The sequence below is a fragment of the Gopherus evgoodei genome, unplaced genomic scaffold (assembly GCF_007399415.2).
Source record: "Gopherus evgoodei ecotype Sinaloan lineage unplaced genomic scaffold, rGopEvg1_v1.p scaffold_32_arrow_ctg1, whole genome shotgun sequence".
Taxonomy (NCBI): domain Eukaryota; kingdom Metazoa; phylum Chordata; order Testudines; family Testudinidae; genus Gopherus; species Gopherus evgoodei.
In genome coordinates this window covers 2906646-2929721 of record NW_022059994.1, presented here as the reverse complement: position 1 = coordinate 2929721, position 23076 = coordinate 2906646, and the positions used below count along the sequence as shown (strand labels likewise).

General features: G+C 49.6%; 1 protein-coding gene and 1 long non-coding RNA gene across 4 annotated transcripts in view; one reads left to right on the top strand and one right to left on the bottom strand.

Annotated features, from left to right (window-relative positions):
- Positions 1-23076, top strand: part of LOC115640747 (zinc finger protein 501-like) — a 745273-nt gene that overhangs the window by 72057 nt on the left and 650140 nt on the right. The window lies entirely within an intron of this gene.
- LOC115640927 lies at positions 3633-16604 on the bottom strand. The gene is made up of 3 exons (XR_003997952.1): positions 16581-16604; positions 6217-6249; positions 3633-3719 (listed from the first exon to the last, which is right to left on the bottom strand). It is a non-coding gene; the product is annotated as an uncharacterized LOC115640927 (long non-coding RNA).

The following is a 23076-nucleotide window of genomic DNA, read 5'->3' as shown; positions in this document are numbered from 1 at the left end:
TCAGTTCATAGCTGTGTGGTGATGAGGGAAATAATGATACCAAGGTAAGTAGATTTGGGCTGAATTACTCCACAGCCTGACAGTGAGAGCTAGATCCGTGCAGGGGGCACAGGAAAAGAAAGGGCTCAAGCCAGCTCTGCAAAGACGGGGGTCAGGGCTTCAGTCCCACATCTGCTGGGGTCATGGGCTTCTTCTCGTCCCCCACCTCATGCAGTGTGGCTCCTGCTGGAGTCCGGGACTTCTCCTTCCCCTAATCTGTCACTGCATCCATCCAGCGCATGCACCTAGGAGCCTAGCGGCCTGCTGGGGCGATTTCAAAGAGCTAAGGTTCGCAGCCACTGCCACCACTACCAGGCACTGGCAGCAGCCACGACTGGAGGTCCCGGACGTCAGGTGGTGGGTTCCTGTTTGTGGATTGCAAGCAGAGACAGACACCCCTCTGCAGCCCAGATTTAGGCACCTATCCATGAGAGGGGTGTGGCTTAGGACACCCATTCCCCTCTTGTCGGCATCTCCCATTGGCCAGCTGACAGGGCTCCCCGCCTACTGAGGGGGGCTTTCATGTAACGGATTGTAAGGTGCCTGTGTTGCCCTTGGATTGTCTAGGGAGTTTAGGCCCCTGACTCAGCTCTGAGGGTCATAGTGCTGCTGTTCCTGTGATTTTCTAGCTGCCTAAAAATTAGGCCCTGTAACATTCAGCATTGCAATACCTGAGTCCCTTCATGGATTACACCCTGTGCAACCAGTCACCTCTCCGCAGAGCACAGCCGAGCAATTCCCGATTGACATGGGTGTGCACAGGCCAGGGACAGAGCACAGGCTGGAGAGTGACACATCACCAGAGACACCAACTTTCTCAGTGCTAGTAGGCCCCTGGCCCCCCTGACTCCACCCCATCCCTGGCCCTGCCCCCATTCCAAACCCATCCCCAAAGTCCCTGCCCTAACTCTGCCCCCTCGCTGCACCTATTGGATCCCTTCCCCCCAAGGCCTGCCCCGGCCTTGCCTCTTCCCCCAGTGCACCACGTTCCCCCTCCCTCCCTCCCTGCCCCGTGAATCAGCTGTGTCACAGCACAAGCGCTGGGAGAGAGGGGGGAGAAGCAGGACGTGGTGGCGTGCTCGCAGAGGAGACGGAGGTAAGCTGGAGTAGGGAGGTGGGGTGGGGCCACAGGGAGCTGCTAGTGGGTTCTGAGCACCCACCAGTTTTTTTCTGTGGGTGCTCCAGCCCCGGAGCACACATGGAGTCAGTGCTTATGCACATCACAGCAAAACCCAAACTCTCCTTCCAGAGATTCAATATTCCCTGCAGGGCTGGCTTTAGGCTGATTCAGCCAATTCCCCTGAATCAGGCCTTGTGCTTAAGAGGGCCCCGCACCCTTGCCGCCCCTGGTACGCCATACCGGGATGGCCCGGCTTCCCCAGGGGGCAATTTAATGGGCCTGGGGCTCCCAGCAGAGGCTGGAACCCACGTACTCTTTAAATTGCCACCAGAGCCCCACTAGTGGAGCCCTGGGGTAGGGCTGTGGGGCTCTGGGGGCTATTTAAAAAGTCGGGGGCTCTCGTTGCTTCTACTGCCCCGGCCCTTTAAATAGCCGCTGGAGCCCCGCTGCTTTCCCAGGGCTCCAGCGGCTATTTAAAAGGCCGGGGCGGTAGAAACAGGGGAGTCCGGGATCTTTTAAATAGCCCCCAGAGCCCTGGGGTAGCAGGGGGCTCCAAGGGCTATTTAAAGGGCTGGAGCTCAAACTGTCTCTCACCCTGGCCCTTTAAATAGCCGCGAGAGCCCCGCTGCTTCCCCAGGGCTCCGGCAGCTACTTAAAGGGCCGGGACGATAGAAGCAGGGGAGTTCCTGCCCTGCCCACAGCCAACCCCTGTTGCACCCCCTACCCACACCAGCCCCGCACCCCGCACCCCCTGCCCTGCCTGCAGCCAGCCAGCCCCGCACCCCCTGCCCACAGTCAGCCTCTGCTGAACCCCCTGCCCCCACCAGCCACACATCCCTTGCCCTGCCCGCAGCCAGCTCCTGTCTCCAGCCAGCCCCTGCTGCACCCCCTGCCCTGCCCACAGCCAGTCCTGCACCCGCTGCTTTGCCCGCAGCCAGCCCCACACCCCTTGCCCTGCCTCCAGCCAGACCCTACCTCCAGTCAGCCCCTCCCCTGCCCTGCCCTTGCCCTGCCTCCAGCCAGCAATGTACGTAATATATCATTTTATTATTTATATAGTTATGGAAAGTAAATAATACATGGAAAAAATGAAAAGGGGTTTTTTTAATGTGATTTTTTTTTCAGTCAACCCTGCCGAGGCCCCACCGAAAATGTTCGAATTGGGCCCCGCACTTCCAAAAGCCGGCCCTTATTCTCTGTGGGTGCTGGGAGGACACAACCAAGTCAGGAAGCAAATCCTATGATGCTGCCCCAGCACCTGCAGCTGGAACATTAAAGTGGAACAAACAAGAAGAATTGTTTGTAATGTTTTATTTACAAAGTAGCTGGAAAGTAGCAAAGTAAAAGGAGCTGAGAAGGAGCTTTAATACCCACAGCACGACAAGGAGATCCCCAGCTACTGAGAACGGTTTTATTTATGGCACTAAAATAGCACCAGTGGCCAGGGATTAATATAGGGAATTTACAAGTTACAGTCTCACTTTCAGTAACATGTAATAAATCTCCCCGTCCTGCTCATGTTCCCTTTCCTTTCATACTGTCCTTTTCTATTCATTATTGTTCTAGCCTCACTTTCCATCCCTCTTTATTTCCCTGTGTCTCGCTTCCCTGTCACAGATCATCCCCCTCGGCTGCTCTCTTCTTTCCCTGATCTTATCCCTTCCCCTCGTGCTGATCTTGGGCTGGGAGCCCCCAGTGAGATCTAAGGACACAGATCTGTACAAAACGCTCCTGACTGCTGCTGCTTCTCCCCAGCCCCCCAAATCCTGATTGATTCGTGCTGTTTCCCTGCCACCCCCAACTCCGTCTGTCCCCTGCCCGGCTGTTAGTGCTACCCCCTGCCCAGCCCCCACCTCTGCCCCTCAGGGCCCTTCCTGCTCCAGGGGTTCTTCACTCCCTTCCCCCTCCCATCCCTGGCGCTGCAGAGAGGGAGGGGGAGGAGCTTCCAGGGGTCATAGAGATGAGGAGCCAGGGGCTGGGTAGACGGGAGACCTCCAAGATCTTAGAGTCTTGGGTCCATGAGGCTACAGAGGCTGGTTTCTGGTTCCCCCCTCTCCTGTGTCTCAAGGACACAGTTGGAGGGATCCCGGCCCCACCCAGAGCCAGGGTCGGATTCTCTCCCCAGGGACGGAGCCCGGCGGGAAAGTGAAGATCGGGGCCTCGTCACCAGCACCGATAAATGTCACCTGCCCCCGGTCACAGTCCAGACAAACCCGGATCCTGCTGGGGACCCGGCTCAGGGGCAGGGGGGTCACAGGGGAGGTGACAGCCTGGAACTGACCCCCCCAGCACCACCCCCCCAGCCCATATCCCCCCCTCAGGGCTACAGCTGATCCCTCCCTTCCTCCTCACAGACTCTCTGGCCACCCCCACAGCCCAGCTTCCCCCATCTCCACCTCCCAGCAATGTCTCCCCAAGGTGAATCCCTCACAGGGCCAAATGTCAAATCTCTCAGGATTGTTGGGCAGTTGCTGCCGTTTGTCTCCCCATCTCACACTTTTCCCATCCTCAGACAGGATGAGGTGGGGATGAGCCGTGTCTGGATCCAGAGTCACATTTGCTGGGGAGAGAGAATCAGAGTGTTAGGGGCACAGCTCTGCCCTGGGGGAGGGTTTGATGGTGTCAGTGACAGAATCTGCCCCAGCTGGGCAATGACTCAGAATCTCCTTCCTGCAGGATTTACCTGCCAGCTCTGAATGGGGAGCAGCTCTGAGATGTCAGCACAGTGCAGGGGAGAGTCATGTCCCTGGCAGAGATGGGCCAGCTGTGGAGCAAAAGGGTTGCTTGACCCAGGTCTGGGACTCAGGATTTCTCTTGTCTTGCTCCACATCTCTCCAGGGACTGGACTAGAGACCCACATGTCAGGGAGATAGGGGACAACAGAGCGGTGAGAAACTTAGTTCCCTCTCCTCAGTGCTCACTGACTCGCCTCACCTCTCCCTGCAGTTTCCCATCTTAAACCCCATATTCCCAGATGAGAAAGAGCATCACTGGGAGCAGGGCCGGTGCCATTTAGGTGGACTAGGCTTTTGCCTAGGGTGCCGAGATTTGGGGGTGCCAAAAAGCGCCCCCAATTTTTTTTAAATGGTTGAGCAGCAGCTGCTGCTGGGACAGAGAGGGAGTCTGAGCTGCCAGCGGCAGCCAGCAGCCCAGGTGGTCCCCCAGGTCAGGGTGCCGCCGCGGCAGACTGCAGCCGGCAGCCCAGGGTGTCCCCTGGGTCGGGGCGCCGCCGCGGCAGCTGGCAGCCCAGGGTGTCCCCTGGGTCGGGGCGCCGCCACGGCAGCCGGCAGCCCAGGTTGTCCCCTGGGTCGGGGCGCCGCCACAGCAGCCGGCAGCCCAGTGGGTCCCCTGGGTTGGCGCCGCCGCGGCAGCCGGCAGTCCAGGGGGTCCCCCGGGTCAGGACGCCACAGCGGCAGCCGGCAGCCCAGGGTGTTCCCCGGGTCAGGGCGCCGCCAGAGGGGGTGGCAGGCAGCTCCGGTGGAGCTGCTGCAGTAGTGCCTGCGGGCGGTCCAGTGATCCACAGCTCAGGTGGAGCTGCCGGAGTCGTGTCTGCGGACGGTCGGCTGCTCGCACAGCTCCGGCGGACCTCCCGCAGGCACCACTGCGGCAGCTCCACCGGTGCTGCGGGACCAGCGCACGGGGCGGCGAAATTGCGTCCACCTAGGGCGCTCAAAACCCTAGCGCCGGTCCTGGCTGGGAGATGAGAACAGATGCTTCCCATCCCTGCCCCCTCAGCCTATGTTAGAGCAAGGGGAGTGTTGGGGGAGAAGGAGCGGGAGGGGAAGGAGGGAGAGTAAGCAGAGAAGTGAATGGAAACGTGAAGGAAGAGATCCCAGAGGGGACAGAAAACCATATTGGATGAGGAGGAGATGGGGCAGGGGAGGCCCAGGGCAGTGGGATGTGAAAGGTTATAGAGAGTTTGCAATGAGAGTGAAAACAGCAACTCACCTGCCTCTTCCCTCCAAGCAGCCACCATCACCAAACCTCCAGGACCTTCCACCTGCCCCCACTCCTACTGCCTCTGCACCAGCCCCATTCAGCTGACGGCCTGCTGCTCTCCCAACCCTCCTGTTCCTGCCAGGAACTGCCGGCCCTCCAGACCCTTCCAAACGCTGCCCCATCCCTCAGTCTTCTGGGTCCTTCCAAATCCCGATGTGTCCTCCTCTTTGCACTCTCATGACTTTCCCCTGTGCTCTCTCTGTACTCTAGCACCACGGTTCTCGTCACTGGACATATTTTATTTCCTCACCTCCCTGTTTTGTCACTTGAAATATCTTTGTTCCTCGCTCTCATCTCTGAATTTTAGCATTTACACATCATTTCCTCGGCTTCCAAACTGAATATCTAATCCACAGTTACTGGGCATTTAACAGACCCAGAATTCAGTTTGCTCCTGTTACACAGCCCGTGGCTCTGGCCCCCAGGGCCTCAGGCAGGGAGAAGGCTATGAACAGGGACAGCCCTGGGGAGCTGGAGGGACAAGGAGCTGTGTCTTTGGCCCTGTGATAGGGGCTGGCACACATCAGTGGCTGTGCGCTGAGCTGTAGGCCCAGGAAGCTCTTCAGGTCACACTGCACGTGAAGGCAGAGGAGGGGCAGAAGGGGTAGACACAATAGTGTCTGGATTTACTGCTGTACATCAGGCCATGACTACACAACCTCCCTCCCCTCCGGCTGTGCTGGGACATGCAGGATGCTTGTGAGCTCTGCCCTGAGCAATGAACTCCCCTCCCATGGCCACAGTCAGAGGAAAGCGGCAAAACATTCTAACAGCCATTAAGTCCTTGGCTACACTGGCGCTTTACAGCGCTGCATCTTTCTCACTCAGGGGTGTGAAAAAAACACACCTCATCGAGTGTAGCTTGCAGCGCGGCTCCCAGCGCTGCAAGCTACACCTGATGAGGAGGTGGTTTACGTGCAGCGCTTAGAGACCTCTCTCCCAGCGCTGGAGCTGCGACCACACTCTCACTTCAAAGCGCTGCCGCGGCAGCGCTTTGAAGGTTCACGTGTAGCCATAGCCTGAGATTGGCACATTGATAGAATCTGAACTTCAGTTACCTTCTTGTACAGGTGGCGCAGAACTTCCCAGCCCTGGAAACACAGAATCAGAGATGAGAGCTCATCTGAACAAGCACATTAACAGAAATTAGTGTTGTAGAGAGGGAGACGCTCGTCCGGGATTAAAATGGACAGGCCTCTGTTTGAGAGGTTTGTCCACTCTGCAGCATGGGAGTTAAAACGGATGTGATTTTGTCCAGTGTTGGATGGGGGACATCACTCTGTCCCCTCCATCTCTGAAAAATGGTGTCCCCCATGTGGCATAACCTCACATACACCATCACGCCAAAGAGGATGGGGTGGCATGTGTGGGTGGGGAGCAAACCAATCCCGACAGTCTGGAAATATTGAGTTTTCTGGGAACGACTGAGTGGCTCCTTATGCAAATAAAATGTTACACTGGGAAAAAGATACATTCTAGAGTTCAGCATAAAGTAAACAATCCCCAAATACATGTGTGGGCATTTCTTTGTCACTGGTTACCATTTTAACAGACTCTTTTTTTCCTTAGCAGAATTTCTATCACTTTTATAATTATTAATAGTCGTGAATCACACTTCCCTTTCTGACACTCTGAAATGACATTGCCAGCCTGCTACCAAAGACCTGGTCTGGCTGCCATTCATGTCACTGGCCAATCTCCCCTGGAATTCAATGGGAGGCCTGAGGCATGGAGGGGAATTTTGAAAAGGGTTGGAACCAGGGCTGCCAACAGAATCGAGGGATATTTTCCCTCACCCAGCCCTGCAGTGCTGACTGGCCCACCACCCAGGACTCTGAAGATGATTTAAAGGGCCCGGGGCTCTGACTGCAGCCACGGTAGCAGTGGCCAGGGATCCCAGGCCCTTAATCTCCAGGTCCCAGAGCAGTTGCCCCTTTTGCCCCCACACTCATTGGCAGCCCTGGGGGGAGAAAAGGGTTTTCTTTTGGCTCCTGGGAATGTGATATAAAGGCCAGAGGGCAGCTGGGGCATAGGAGAAGATGTGATATTTCCCCTTCCAAGTTGTCCACTGTTGCAGGTTTTTGTCCCTGCAGACAGTCTACTGGGGTCAGGGGTCACCCTCCTTAACTAAAGATAGAGAATAAGCATGAACTTGTTGGCTTTGGGTACAATTTTCAAAATCCATGGAGTGCCTAGGCCCCATTTTCCAAAGGATCCTGGGAGTTTAAGTCCAGTCTTCTCTCCCCACCCCCAAACTCATGTCCATGTTACCTTTCCCCAGTGTACTGACCCTGACCCATTTCTCGGACTTTTACCTCCTTCACTGACCAATCTGTCCCACCCCAGTCTGTGCCGCTCAGTTTAGAAGTTGGGTAGGTAGCTGGCGTAGATGTCTCTCTTAGTGCGCTGATTCTTAGCACAAGCAAAAGATGAAGAAAGCTCTCTGGCAAGCATGTGGGTTGTGGTGCAAAAATGAGCAAATGAAAATAATGTGTGTCCATTTCTTTGGCTCACATTCCTCTGCTGTCTTGGTAATTTCCAAAGCCGGATGGTTCATCTTCCTGTCTGACGCTGGCAAAGACCAGACTAACTCAGTGCATACACACACTCTCTCTCTTTCTCTCTGTTAGCCCGATGCTGTATTGGCCATGTTACACACTGATTGCAAAGACCACTGGACAGAATTGCACGAAGAGCTGGAAGAACTGAAATTATTCCCACCAGTTTCCAGTGTTTGTACCTGTTATTGCCGGTAAAGCTTTCTCCACTCTCGTTACCCTTCCGTTGTGTTCTCTAGCAACATATTGTGTTCCTGGGGTTGGACCATTAGCCAGTGTCCCGTGTGTGTTATGATACAATCTCCAATTACATGATCACACACTGTTTTTGCCACAGGACCCCTGCCTCATTCTTTCACTGCCCAGGATGGATGCACAAGGGGTGAGAATTAAGGGTGTAAAGGCAAGCAGAAAACTGGTATTTCCTAACTACCAAGTGTTTGACAATTCAGCCTAAATCATCTTCTGTTCAGGGGGGTTGTGCAATATTCTGTACTTGTATCATGTCCCCTCTCACACTTCTCTTTTAAAGGTAAACATTCCAATTTTTTTCAATCTCTCCTCCTGCTGATTCTCATCGCCCCTCTCTGAGCCCCGCTTTCTTCTTCACTACTCTTTCTGAGATGAGGTGAGCGGTACCCAACGCAGAACTCCAAATGAGGGCAAACCACATTTATAGAATGGCTGTATAATATTTCCATGTTGTTCATCAGCCCATTTTTATGGATTCTCATATTTTGTTTGACCTTTTCCCCAGAGCTGTGCAGTGAGCAGAGGGTTTTGTCAAGCTGGCCACAGTGAATTCCATGTTGCATTACTGAGCTGCTGATGCACTTATTTTCAAACCCTGTAATGTGAATGAGTTGTTCATTTTTCCCCTCCATGGTACGTTCATTTTTCACCAGTGCACTTCATATCCCACCACGTTTCCCTTTCACACAGCTTGAAGGGGTAGGTCCCTCTGGAACCACATCACAGTCTTCATGGGACTTGACTAGCCAACCTCAACTGTGGCCCCCTGCAGGGCCACCCAGAGGATTCAGAGGGCCTGGGGTCTTCGATGGCTGCCAAATTGCCACCGAAGACTCAGAGAAAAAAAGAAGCTTCAGGTCTTAGGCAGTGGGTCCTTCACTCGCTCTGGGGGCCCAGGCCCCGTGAGAGTTTTCCAGGGCCCCCAGAGCAAGTGAAAGACCCCGCTCCAGGGGCCCCGGAAAACTCTTGTGAGGACCTGGGCAAATTGCCCCACTTGCCCCCCTTCTGGGCAGCCCTGGCCCCCTGGAAGAAGAATCATTCCCCACAGGGACCACTCCCAAAATCCCTGTGCATCCCTCTATTTCTCTCTCACTCCCTAACCTTATCCCTCGCCATACCACTCCACTCCTGCCCCATCTTTCCCAGGGAATTCCAGAGCCCACGCTGGCTCTCTCTGGGCCCTTACTGGCTTCCCTGGCTTCTCATGCATCTTCAATCCTGCCATGTGTTTGGGGGGTCTGTCATAAACAGATAGCTAAGGGTTAATGTCTCTTTCACCTGGAGCACCTGACCAGAGGACCAATCAGGAAACCGGATTTTTTCAACTTTGGGTGGAGGGAATTGTGTGTCTGAGGTCTTTGTTTTCTGGCTGCCTGCTTTCTCTGAGCTTTGGAGAAGTAGTTCTGTTTTCTAATCTTCTGTTTCTAAGTGTAAGGACCAAGAGATCAGATAGTAAGTTATATGGTTTCTTTTCTTTGGTATTTGCATGAATATAAGTGCTGGAGTGCTTTGATTTGTATTCTTTTTGAATAAGACTGTTTATTCATATTTCTTTTAAGCAATTGACCCTGTATTGTATCATCTTAATACAGAGAGACCATTTGTATTTTTTCTTTCTTTTTTATATAAAGCTTTCTTTTAAAACCTGTTGGAGTTTTTCTTTACTTCAGGGAAATTGAGTCTCTACTCACCAGGGAATTGGTGGGAGGAAGAAATCAGGGGGAGATCTGTGTGTGTTGAAGTGGCTAGCCTGATTTTGCATTCCCTCTGGGTGAAGAGGAAAGTACTTTTTGTTCCAGGACTGGGAACAGAGAGGGGGAGTCACTCTGTTTGGATTCACAGAGCTTGTGTCTGTGTATCTCTCCAGGAGCACCTGGAGGGGGGAAGGGAAAAAGGATTATTTCCCTTTGTTGTGAGACTCAAGGGATTTGGGTCTTGGGGTCCCCAGGGAAGGTTTTTCAGGGAGACCAGAGTGCCCCAAAACACTCTAATTTTTTGGGTGGTGGCAGCAAGTACCAGGTCCAAGCTGGTAGCTAAGCTTGGAGGTTTTCATGCTAACCCCCATATTTTGGACGCTAAGGTCCAGATCTGGGAATAAGGTTATGATATGGTGTAGCAGTGGTGGGATCTAGACAGAATCCAGAAGCCAGTAGGAAGATTATATTTTTCTTTTCTCTGCTAAGGGCTTTTTAGCAGAGAGAAACAGTTTGGTTTTAAAAGGGAACCAGAGAGAATTTTTTTTTCTGCTCTCTCTGGCAGTTTGTGGCTTGCATGTTAAGCAAGAAGTCGTTAAGGGCTATCACGAGTCTTTTGTCACACAATAGCACTCCCATTGAGAGTCATACCAGCACTATATAAATGCAAATAAAGTGGTTTTTCAGGTTTACTTAACATTGAAGATTAGCTAAAGGCACTGTTGCTAGGCAGACTTCAGGAGGCAACAGAGCCTGCAGTTCAGAAGAGAAACACCGGAGGGCACCCCAACACAAGAAAACAGGAACCATGTCTACCAAGACAAAAATGGAGGCTGAAGAGCACTTCAAAGAAGCTGAACACAGGCGAGAGATGGAAAAACACAAACAGGAACTAGAAATAAAACAAAAAGAGATGGAGATGAAAGAAAGAGAAGAACAAATCAAAGAGGCAGCACACAAAAGAAAACTAGAAGAAGAAGAGGTGGCCCACCGAAGGAAACAAGCAGAAGAAGAGGCAGCCCACAGAAGACAAATAGAACTCCAGAGGGAAGCCCACCAACAGGCCATGGAATTAGAAAAGGCTAAGCAACAGACTCCAGCCAATCCTAACAACCCATCGCCCATTATTGCTCCACAGCACAGGAAATTTCCCACCTACAAGGCAGGTGATGACACCGAGGCCTTCTTGGAAAATTTTGAAAGAGCCTGTCTTGGGTACAGCATCCCCGAAGACCAGTACATGGTAGAATTAAGGCCACAACTCAGTGGACCTTTAGCAGAGGTGGCAGCTGAAATGCCTAAGCAGCAAATGAATGACTATAAACTTTTTCAAACCAAGGCCAGATACAGAATGGGGATAACCCCAGATCATGCCCGTCGGCGTTTCAGAACCCAAAAGTGGAAACCAGAGGTGTCATTTCCCAAACACGCCTACTACATTGCAAAAAACTATGAGGCCTGGATAACAGGAAACAACATTCAAACCTTGGAAGAACTGAACCTCCTCATACAAATGGAGCAGTTCTTGGATGGTGTTCCTGAAGACATCACACGGTACATACAAGATGGAAATCCCAAAGATATCGCTGAGGCGGGGGAGATTGGAGCCAAATGGATGGAACTGGCAGAAAGCAAGAAAGCTACTGTCAAGGGGAACGATTACCCCAGGGGGCACACAGACCATAAACCCTACAACCGAGGACAGCCAAAGACCCCACATACCACCCAAGTAAAGACACAGATACCCTACCCTTCAACCTCACCAGTCTCCAGTAACTCACCTCGGCCCAGTGACCCATCAGATGGAAGATGCTTTAAGTGTAATGAACTGGGACATATCAAGGCCAACTGTCCCAAGAACACCATGCGAGTGCAATTCATTACACCACCATCACCCCAAAGATCCCCAGGCCCAGATGCCTCTCAAACACCCTTGGAGCGAAGGGAAAAGTTGAGAGTGGGCGGAAAGAAGGTTACTGCGTGGAGAGACAAGGGGGCACAAGTGTCAGCTATCCACCAATCCTTCGTTGACCCCAAATTCATCAACCCAAAGGACAAAGTTACAATTTACCCCTTCATGTCACAAGCTGTAGACTTGCCTACAGCTGAACTGCCTGTCCAGTACAAAGGCTGGTCAGGAATGTGGACTTTTGCAGTCTATGACAATTATCCTATCCCCATGCTACTGGGGGAAGACTTGGCCAACCAGGTGAGGCGGGCCAAGAGAGTGCGAATGGTTACACGTGGCCAAACCAGGCAAGCTTCCAGACCCATTCCTGTTCCTGAGCCGTCCACAGACGCCCCGTCTGTGTTACCAGAGACCCAGACAGAGGTAGTGGACCCGGATTCCATGCCTATCACTGAAACAGCCACAGCATCTCCAGTCCCAGGCCCGGAACTGGAACAGCAACCAGCACCAGCAAGTGCAACCACATCTTCAAACTCAACGCCAGAGGGCGACAGCGAGCCAAAAATGGCAGAAGCAACAGACAGCCATACCCAAAAGGCTCAGCCAGAGCCTGAAATAACCTCAGGTGCACCAGCGGAGAGCGGTTCACCAGCAACGGAAACAACCCCATCACCTACATCGCTTCCAGAGGGACCAAGCCCAAGTCCACAGTCTGAGGAAGAACTGGTGACCCCAGCCTCAAGGGAACAGTTCCAGGCTGAGCAGGAAGCAGATGACAGCCTTCAGAAAGCGTGGGCGGCGGCACGGAGCGCCCCACCGCCTCTCAGCTCTTCTAATCGATCCCGGTTTGTTATAGACCAAGGACTTTTATACAAGGAAATTCTTTCTGGTGGACACCGGGAAGAATGGCAGCCGCAAAAACAGTTGGTGGTTCCAACTAAGTACCGGGGGAAGCTCTTAAGCTTAGCCCATGATCATCCCAGTGGCCATGCTGGGGTGAACAGAACCAAGGACCGGTTGGGAAAGTCCTTCCACTGGGAGGGGATGGACAAGGATGTTGCCAAGTATGTCCGGTCTTGTGAGGTATGCCAAAGAGTGGGAAAACCTCAAGACCAGGTCAAGACCCCTCTCCAGCCACTCCCCATAATTGAGGTCCCATTTCAGCAAGTAGCTGTGGATATTCTGGGCCCTTTCCCAAAAAAGATGCCCAGAGGAAAGCAGTACGTACTGACTTTAGTGGACTTTGCTACCCGATGGCCAGAAGCAGTAGCTCTAGGCAACATCAGGGCTAACACTGTGTGCCTGGCCCTAACAGACATCTTTGCCAGGGTAGGTTGGCCCTCTGACATCCTTACAGATTCAGGGTCTAATTTCCTGGCAGGGACCATGGAAAAACTGTGGGAAACTCATGGGGTGAATCACTTGGTTGCCACCCCGTACCACCATCAAACCAATGGCCTGGTGGAAAGGTTCAATGGAACTTTGGGGGCCATGATACGAAAATTCATCAATGAATTCTCCAATAATTGGGACCTAGTGTTGCAGCAGTTGCTGTTTGCCTACAGGGCTGTACCACATCCCAGTTTAGGGTTTTCACCATTTGAACTTATGTATGGTCACGAGGTTAAGGGGCCATTACAGTTGGTGAAGCAGCAATGGGAGGGGTTTACGCCTTCTCCAGGAACTAACATTCTGGACTTTGTAAGCAACCTACAAAGCACCCTCCAACACTCTTTAGCCCTTGCTAGAGAGAACCTAAAGGATGCTCAGGAAGAGCAAAAGGCCTGGTATGACAGACATGCCAGAGAACGTTCTTTCAGGGTAGGAGACCAGGTTATGGTCTTGAAGGCGCAACAGGCCCATAAGATGGAAGCATCATGGGAAGGGCCATTCACGGTCCAAGAGCGCCTGGGAACTGTAAACTACCTCATAGCATTTCTCAATTCCTCACTAAAGCCTAAAGTGTACCATGTTAATTCTCTCAAGCCTTTCTATTCCAGAGATTTACAGGTTTGTCAGTTTACAGTCCAGGGAGATGATGCTGAGTGGCCTGACGGTGTCTACTACGACGGGAAAAAAGACGGTGGCGTGGAAGAGGTGAACCTCTCAACCACCCTGGAACGTCTGCAGCGGCAACAAATTAAGGAGCTGTGCACTAGCTTCGCCCCATTGTTCTCAGCCACCCCAGGACGGACTGAACGGGCATACCACTCCATTGATACAGGTAATGCTCACCCAATCAGAACCCCACCCTACCGGGTGTCTCCTCATGCCCAAGCTGCTATAGAACGGGAGATCCAGAACATGCTACAGATGGGTATAATCCGCTCATCTACCAGTGCATGGGCATCTCCAGTGGTTCTGGTACCCAAACCAGATGGGGAAATACGCTTTTGCGTGGACTACCGTAAGCTAAATGCGGTAACTCGTCCGGACAACTATCCAATGCCACGCACCGATGAGCTATTGGAGAAGTTGGGACGTGCCCAGTTCATCTCTACAATAGACTTAACCAAGGGGTACTGGCAAATACCGCTAGATGAACCTGCCAAGAGAGGTCAGCATTCGTCACCCATGCGGGGGTGTATGAATTCAGTGTCCTTCCTTTCGGCCTTCGAAATGCACCCGCCACCTTCCAGAGGCTGGTAGATGGTCTACTAGCTGGACTGGGAGAATTTGCAGTTGCCTACCTCGATGATGTGGCCATTTTTTCAGACTCCTGGCCCGAACACCTACTACACCTGGAAAAGGTCTTTCAGCGCATCAGGCAGGCAGGACTAACTGTTAAGGCCAAAAAGTGTCAAATAGGCCAAAACAGAGTGACTTACCTGGGGCACCAGGTGGGTCGAGGAACCATAAACCCCCTACAGGCCAAGGTGGATGCTATCCAAAAGTGGCCTGTCCCAAGGTCAAAGAAACAGGTCCAATCCTTCTTAGGCTTGGCCGGATACTACAGGCGATTTGTACCACACTACAGCCAAATCGCTGCCCCATTGACCGACCTGACCAAAAAGACCCAGCCAAATGCCATTAAGTGGACTGATGAGTGTCAAAAGGCCTTTACCCAGCTTAAGGCAATGCTCATGTCTGACCCTGTGCTCAGGGCCCCGGACTTTGACAAGCCATTCCTAGTAACCACAGATGCATCTGAGCGTGGTATAGGAGCAGTGCTCATGCAGGAAGCAACAGATCACAACTTCCATCCTGTCGTGTTTCTCAGCAAGAAACTGTCTGAGAGGGAAAGTCACTGGTCAGTCAGTGAAAAGGAATGCTATGCCATTGTGTACGCCCTGGAAAAGCTACGCCCATGTGTTTGGGGACGGCGGTTCAAACTACAAACTGACCATGCTGCACTAAAGTGGCTTCATACTGCCAAGGGGAACAAGAAGAAACTTCTTCGTTGCAGTTTAGCTCTCCAAGATTTTGATTTTGAAATTCAACACATCACAGAAGCTTCTAACAAAGTTGCTGATGCACTCTCCCGTGAGAGTTTCCCAGAATCCAGTAGTTAAAAAGTGTTCTTAAAATGTAGAAGTCTGTTAGTTATATACTTAGGGGTATATGTAAAGGTGCATGTGTTGTATTAATCTGTTTATTTTCAAGTTCTAGAAGGAAATCGCCGCCAGTGAGCTTCCCCACTGTCTGCAATTTGGGGGGCGTGTCATAAACAGATAGCTAAGGGTTAATGTCTCTTTCACCTGGAGCACCTGACCAGAGGACCAATCAGGAAACCGGATTTTTTCAACTTTGGGTGGAGGGAATTGTGTGTCTGAGGTCTTTGTTTTCTGGCTGCCTGCTTTCTCTGAGCTTTGGAGAAGTAGTTCTGTTTTCTAATCTTCTGTTTCTAAGTGTAAGGACCAAGAGATCAGATAGTAAGTTATATGGTTTCTTTTCTTTGGTATTTGCATGAATATAAGTGCTGGAGTGCTTTGATTTGTATTCTTTTTGAATAAGACTGTTTATTCATATTTCTTTTAAGCAATTGACCCTGTATTGTATCATCTTAATACAGAGAGACCATTTGTATTTTTTCTTTCTTTTTTATATAAAGCTTTCTTTTAAGACCTGTTGGAGTTTTTCTTTACTTCAGGGAAATTGAGTCTCTACTCACCAGGGAATTGGTGGGAGGAAGAAATCAGGGGAGATCTGTGTGTGTTGAAGTGGCTAGCCTGATTTTGCATTCCCTCTGGGTGAAGAGGAAAGTACTTTTTGTTCCAGGACTGGGAACAGAGAGGGGGAGTCACTCTGTTTGGATTCACAGAGCTTGTGTCTGTGTATCTCTCCAGGAGCACCTGGAGGGGGGAAGGGAAAAAGGATTATTTCCCTTTGTTGTGAGACTCAAGGGATTTGGGTCTTGGGGTCCCCAGGGAAGGTTTTTCAGGGGGACCAGAGTGCCCCAAAACACTCTAAATTTTTGGGTGGTGGCAGCAAGTACCAGGTCCAAGCTGGTAGCTAAGCTTGGAGGTTTTCATGCTAACCCCCATATTTTGGACGCTAAGGTCCAGATCTGGGAATAAGGTTATGATAGGGTTGCAGTCAGTGTGTGATGGGGTCTCTGTATCCCTGTGTGTGATCAATGGATGTCTGTGTGCAGTGAATGTGCTAACCCCTGCTGGCTGCCATGTACTTGTGCCATGGTTAGAGTAAAGCAGCTGTCTGGACACATGTAGCCCTGTTAGGGCTTCTGAAAATTGAAAGGAGCAGCCTAGACATTAACCTGGCCTGGTCCAGCCCTTTGTCCACCTGCCCTCCCTGAGCCTCCAGCCCCATCAGGGATTCTAACAGCATCTAGCTGAGAATCCTTTGAGCTCCTAATGTGCATAGAAGAGCTCCTGAGGCACCCAAAATCACACTGCTGGCTACACAAACCTTTGAGTCTTTTCACCTTAGTACAGAGCTGTCCCTGCCCCAAAAAGCTAGTGTAAAAATTTAACTGTATGAGAAAAATGGAATGGAAATCTCAGGGCAGCGGGAACTTTGGATATTGATGCAATAGGAGCTGTAGTTACCTGAGCAGATGATGTTTCTTCTCCAGTCTGAAAGCAAACACAGAGAGAGGGATGAAAACTCAGCTGAGCAAATGCACCAACACCAGGGCTCTAGGATGAAGAGCAGTTGGCTTAAGCTGAACCCAGGCAAGAGCAAAGTGATTGAGAAGCAGGGACACATTTTGAAGAACTAGATGAGACTCTCCCCTTCATTCCATTGAATTTCTACAGTCCCCATTCACCAAAGTCAAGGTGCAAAGACTCGGGTCCTATGTGACCCTTCACTAAGCCTAGGTGACCAGGTAGCATCAGTGTCTAAACATCCCAGCTCACTAGGAAACTCTGCATCTTCCTGTGGGCAAGCGTCTGGCCATAGTGATCCCTGCCTCTGACACCAGCAGGCTGGGTTACTGTAGATCACTGAATCCACAGCTGAGTGTGAAGGCTCCAGCTGGTACCTAATGCAGCTGCCAGCCTTCTCCAGGGCTTAGGCCACCGTGAACACATCAGGCCCATGTTCCAGTTCCTACACTGGCTCCCAGTCCCCTTCTGATACCAGTTTAAGGCCTTGGTTTTAATCTGCAAATCAATTAAAGAATCCAGCCCCAGTGGAGGCTGTTTCTGAGCCGTCCAGGTAGGAGGCTACAGAGGCAGAGCATTGTATGCGGCACCCAGGTTGCAGGGCGGGGGTGACACAGCCACCCCTTAGTCTGGATTGTACCCTAGGTATGTCAGTGACACCCTCAATTAAATCTCACTGGCTAAGCAGGAGATAGAGATGTCAAAACCCAGTGAAAATCAGAGCAGGAGGGGATAGGTGTTCCTGCCTGATGCTATGAATTCCCCTTCAAGAGCCCTAGGTACCGTTTGACCCTCCCCTCCCCTCCCCTCCCCTCTCCCGTGTTTATAGCCAAAGCTGATTAGACCTCATGGAGAGCCCTGATTTCAGTTCAGTGATTGCAAGAGCGTAAACCACTGATGAGCAGGTCTAGGGGCCAAGTCGTAGACCTAGTGTGGGGATAGGACTGCAGTGAACAACATGGAGATGGAGGAGCAGCCAAGGCCTGCTGGAATCTCTGGGTAGGACGTGGAACCTCAGAACGCACCATTGCAGAAGTGGCAGTGGGGGGCCAGCAGCAGCTGCGAGAACAGCAGTGGAGCTGAGCGGTGGCAGAGGTAACAGCCCCAGAAAAACCAGCAGAACCAGCGGCAAAGGCATCAGGCAGTAGTGGCAGAGACAGCAGACGCAGTGAGCCAGTTCCAGAGGAAGCAGAGGCATTGCTTGATGTCCCTCACCCTTTTTCAGGGATGGGAGGCAGTGAGCAGCCAGTGGCATAGGTGCCAACTTCCCCTCTGACCGGTGGGTGCTCGACCCCCTGCTCCGCCCTGGGCCCCGCCCCCACTCCACCCCTTCCCCAAGTCCCTGCCCCACCTCATTCCATCCGCTTCCTGAAGTCCCTGCCCTCCCACCTCTTCCCCGCCTCCTCCCCCAAGCGTGCCGCATCCGTGCTCCTCACCTCCTTCCCAGAGCACCCTGAGTGCCATGAAACAGCTGTTTTGCAGCAGGCGGGAGGCACTGGGAAGGAGGGGGAGGAGTTGGTCAGCGAGGCTGCCAGTGGCCTAGATTCGCAGGAGGGACGGGGGAGCTTGGCTGTGGGTGGGTGCAGAGCACCCACTAATGTTTCCCCATGGGTGCTCTGGGGTTGTTGGCACCTAGGACCAGTGGTGATAGTGATAGAAGCAGCAGCAGCAAGCCAGTTGCAGATGTGGAGGCAGCAGCAGACAACTTGCTCAATGCCCCCCCACACACACACGTCTCTCAGGGGTGGGAGGTGAAGCCACTTGACGGCACCTCTGAACTCTGGGTCTTGGCTGATTAAGAACAAACAACTGTGAGTGGGCTGCAGTGGCGGGAGAGGGCAGTGGTATGTTACAGGTCATTCGCTCATTAGATTTTCACACAGCAAGGTGGGAGACTGAGGCAAAGGACATTACCCAACGTACTGTGGGGTGGGGTGCTGCTCAGGGTTACATGCTTTCAAATCATGGCCATGGTGTTTTCCCAAAACAATGCTGGGGTCCCTTTGCCTTGTAATACAAGTTTTCTTTTGTTACACCCAGACTCAGGGCAGGTGAGTGGGAAGTTTTGTCTCTTATCCTGTGTCTACACAAGCACTTTTGTCAGTAAAACTTGTCAGTCGTGGTGTGAAAAAAGCACGTCCCTGATCTACATACGTTTCACCGACAAAAGCACCAGTGTGGACAGTGTTTTGTCAGCGGGAGACGCTCTCCCAGCGACGTAGCTACTGCCGCTCATTGGGGTGGTTGAATTATGCTGGTGGGAGGTCGGCACAGAGCGGCCACATGGGAGACCCAATTGCAGGGCAGCTGCAGTGGTAGAGGGGTGCCAACAGAAGCCTTAAAGAGATCCAGGAGTTATATTTTCCCAGATTATTGGGAGGGGGCTCAAGTGTTTTCTGGTTTGTGTTGCTAAGAGGAACCCTTGACATGGAATCCAGCCCATGTTGCTGCCGACTCCACCTGGCAGAAGGGCGAGAGATAGACAGATCCAGAGATAGTTTCAACACCACAGAAAAGGCTGCATTCAAGAAATAGAAACACTTACTGAGTTCTCTTTGAAGATCATCTAGGTAACGTAGAATTAAAAACAAACAAACACACACTAATTAAGTGCATCTCTTCTAGGATGGAACCCCAGCCTCCCATCATGCAGCCTTGCCTGTCCCTCACAAACCCATTGATCCAGAATATGGGCAGGGAAACAACTGAGGACTGGGGAGAAAAGACTCTTTCCAACCCCCAGGCAGGACATGGAGCACCTGCAAAGTCCCATAGGATGTGGCTACACAGCAACTGAATATCTCCAATTGACCCATGTCAGCTAACTAGGCTCACAAGACATGGGCTGGGGGCCTGTAGAACTGGAGTGTAGACGTTTGGGCTCATTTTGTGTCTACACAAAAGTATAAAAAAATAACTGATTATCTTCATGGACTTAGTTCTGAAAGTTTTGAATTCCTCAGGTATTTAGGTTTCTAAGTCCCATTGATTTCAATTGGCATTCGGTGTTCAAATACCTTTAAAAAGCTGCCCTTAGAGCCCAATCCCACTTCCTTGCATATTACATGTTCCCATTCACTTTGCTGGGAGCGTTAGGTGTGCATGGAATGTAATATCGGCCCCTAAAATTATCAACATTATTCTGTTAGGGATGTGACTTGTGCATTTAGTGTTGGATCCTCCACTCGTTGAAATCAAAGGCACAACTCTAATCGATGGTAGTGGTGCAGCATCAGGGCATTCATGTTTTTCTCATTTAAAAAATAGAACATGAGGAGACAAACTTGTACAAAGTTTTCCTTGTTGGAGAAAAGGGCACAACACTTACCAATTTATGTATCACATTTCCCTAAAAACAGAAATAAATCATAAATTATTATTAGGAGCATTTTTCTCTTGGATATATAGTTATCTGAGTTTTGTGAAAGTTGAACATTATGTGTAACTTTTCATATTACCTGTTGGGGTGAAATTTATCAGGCTTAATCTCATCTCAATTTCCTTTTAATATTAAATGAAAAAATGAACAATTCCTCCTCAAATATAATTACACACAAGATCTACATTGGACCAAATTATTTACTCATCAGATGAGGCAAGAGGACATTTGTGGGCACAGAGTCCTCCTGGTGTCCCATGTCATTGTGCCTCCAGCACCATGTGGATTTCACCCTCAGAGAACATACATTTCAAAGAACATTTTCTTTCTGATTTCCTCTTGCCCTCATTAGCAATACATTATCACTGATATTTCATGTGATTTTCAAATTGTTCTCTCTTTAATAATAATCATCATAAATAATAAAACAGCAAACAACTTAACGGAAAAAGTTCTGTGTGGAGAAAAATGGAACTTACTGATTTGTCCAAGAAGTTTCCCTAAAGAAACAAAATAAAGCAAACAGATGTAAATACAAGTTATTGAAGAATATTTTCCATTAATGGAGATTTAAAGAAGTGTTTTCATGATATGAACACCTGGCCCCTAAATACCAACATTTCATTCATGTTTTATTAACCATGTGGCCACACAAGAGTTAAGTGTCCGACAGTAACTGACTATTTTCAAGGATTTAAAAACGAAGCAACACCAGGGCTCTGCGATGAGAGCAGCTGGCTTAAGCTGAACCCAGGCAAAGGTAAAGTGATTCAGAAGCAGGGACACATTTTGAAGAACTAGATGAGACACTTCCCTTCATTCCACTGAATTTGTACAGCCTCTATTCTCAAACCCATTGATCCAGGCTATGGGCAGGGAAACTACTGAGGTCTGGGGAAAAGAGTTCCTTTCCAACCCCCAGGCAGGGGGTACCTGCAAAATCCCATAGGATGTGGCTACACAGAAACTGAATACCCCCAACTGACCCATGTCAGCTAATTAGGCTCACAAGATGTGGGCTGGGGGGCTGTAAAATTGGGGTCTAGATGTTTGGGCTCATTTTGTGTCTACACTGAAGTATGAAAAAATAACTGATTATCTGCATGGACTTACAGTTCTGAAAGTTTTGAATTCCCTAGGGAATTAGGCCCAGATTTTTAAAGGTATATAGGTTGCTAACTCCCATTGATTTTAAAATTGGCATTATATGTCCAAATACCTTTAAAAAGTTTCCCTTAGAGCCCAATCTCACTTCCTTGCATATTACATGTTCCCATTCACTTTGCTGGGAGCGTTAGGTGTGCATGGAATGTAATATCGGCCCCTAAAATTATCAACATTATTCTGTTAGGGATGTGACTTGTGCATTTAGTGTTGGATCCCCCACTCGTTGAAATCAAAGGCACAACTCTAATCGAAGGTAGTGGTGCAGCATCAGGGCATTCATGTTTTTCTCATTTAAAAAACAGAACATGAGGAGACAAATTTGTACAAAGTTTTCCTTGTTGGAGAAAAGGGCACAATGCTTACCAATTTATGTATCACGTTTCCCTAAAAACAGAAATAAATCATAAATTATTAATAGGAGCATTTTTCTCTTGGATATATGGTTGTCTGAGTTTTATGAAAGTTGAACATTATGTGTAACTTTTCATATTACCTGTTGGGGTGAAATTTATCAGGCTTAATCTCATCTCAATTTCCTTTTAATATTAAATGAAAAAATGAACAATTCCTCCTCAAATATAATTACACACAAGATCTACATTGGACCAAATTATTTACTCATCAGATGAGGCAAGAGGACATTTGAGGGCACAGAGTCCTCCTAGTGTCCCATGTCATTGTGCCTCTAGCACCATATGGATTTCACCCTCAGAGAAGATACATTTCAAAGAACATTTTCTTTCTGATTTCCTCTTACCCTCATTAGCAATACATTATCACTGATATTTCATGTGATTTTCAAATTGTTCTCTTTAATAATAATCACCATAAATAATAAAACAGAAAACAACTTAATGAAAAAGGTTCTATGTGGAGAAAAATGGAACTTACTGATTTCTCCAAGATGTTTCCCTAAAGAAACGAAATAAAGCAATATAAGTCATTGAAGAATATTTTCAGTTAATGGAGATTTAAAGGAGTGTTTTCATGATATGAACACCTGGCCCCTAAATACCAAACATTTCATTCATGTTTTATTAACCAGGTGGCCACACAAGAGTTAAGTGTCTGACAGTAACTGACTGTTTTCAAGGATTTACAATTCTGAAAGTTCTGAATTCCTTATGGAATCAGGGTCTGATTTTTCAAGGCATTTACGAACCTAACTCCCACTGATTTCAATGAGAGTTAGCTGACCATAGACCTTTAAAAAATCTAGCCACTAGAGCCCAGCCCTGCTTCCTCATATTCTCTCTCACATTCCCATTGGCTTTGCTGGGAGCTCTGGGGGTGCAGACTGGAATTTCTGGCCCGCAAATTATCAGCATTATTTTTTTAGCGATATGACTTATGCATTCAGTGCTTAATCCTATACTCATTGAAGTCAATAGCAGAGTTCTAACTGATGTTAGTGATGCAGTATCTGGACTTTCATCTTTTTCTGGTTAAAAATCTCCTCCCAAAAATTTTATAAACAAACAAAGAAATGCCCTTATGAAGAGACAAATTTGTAGAAAAGTCTTACTTGTTGGAGGAAAGAGCACGACATTTACAGATTTCTATATCTTATTCCATCAAAAATAAACAGAAATAAATATACATTCTTATTCGGAGCATTTTTGCCTTGGTTATACAGTTGTCTGCATTTCGTGAAAGTTGCACAGTGATTATACAATTCATGAGCCTTTGATGGGTTTCATATTCTCAACACCAGGAGAAAAAGTTTTCCCTTCTCCATCTCTGACTTAATGTCTCTCACCATTGTCAGAACTCAGGTACAGGCTCAGAGCTCATGTCTATTCAGATCTTCTCTTTTCTACTGTATATATTTTTTTAATATTACCTATTGGGGTGAAATTTGCCAGGCTTTGTCTCATTCCAATTTCTTTT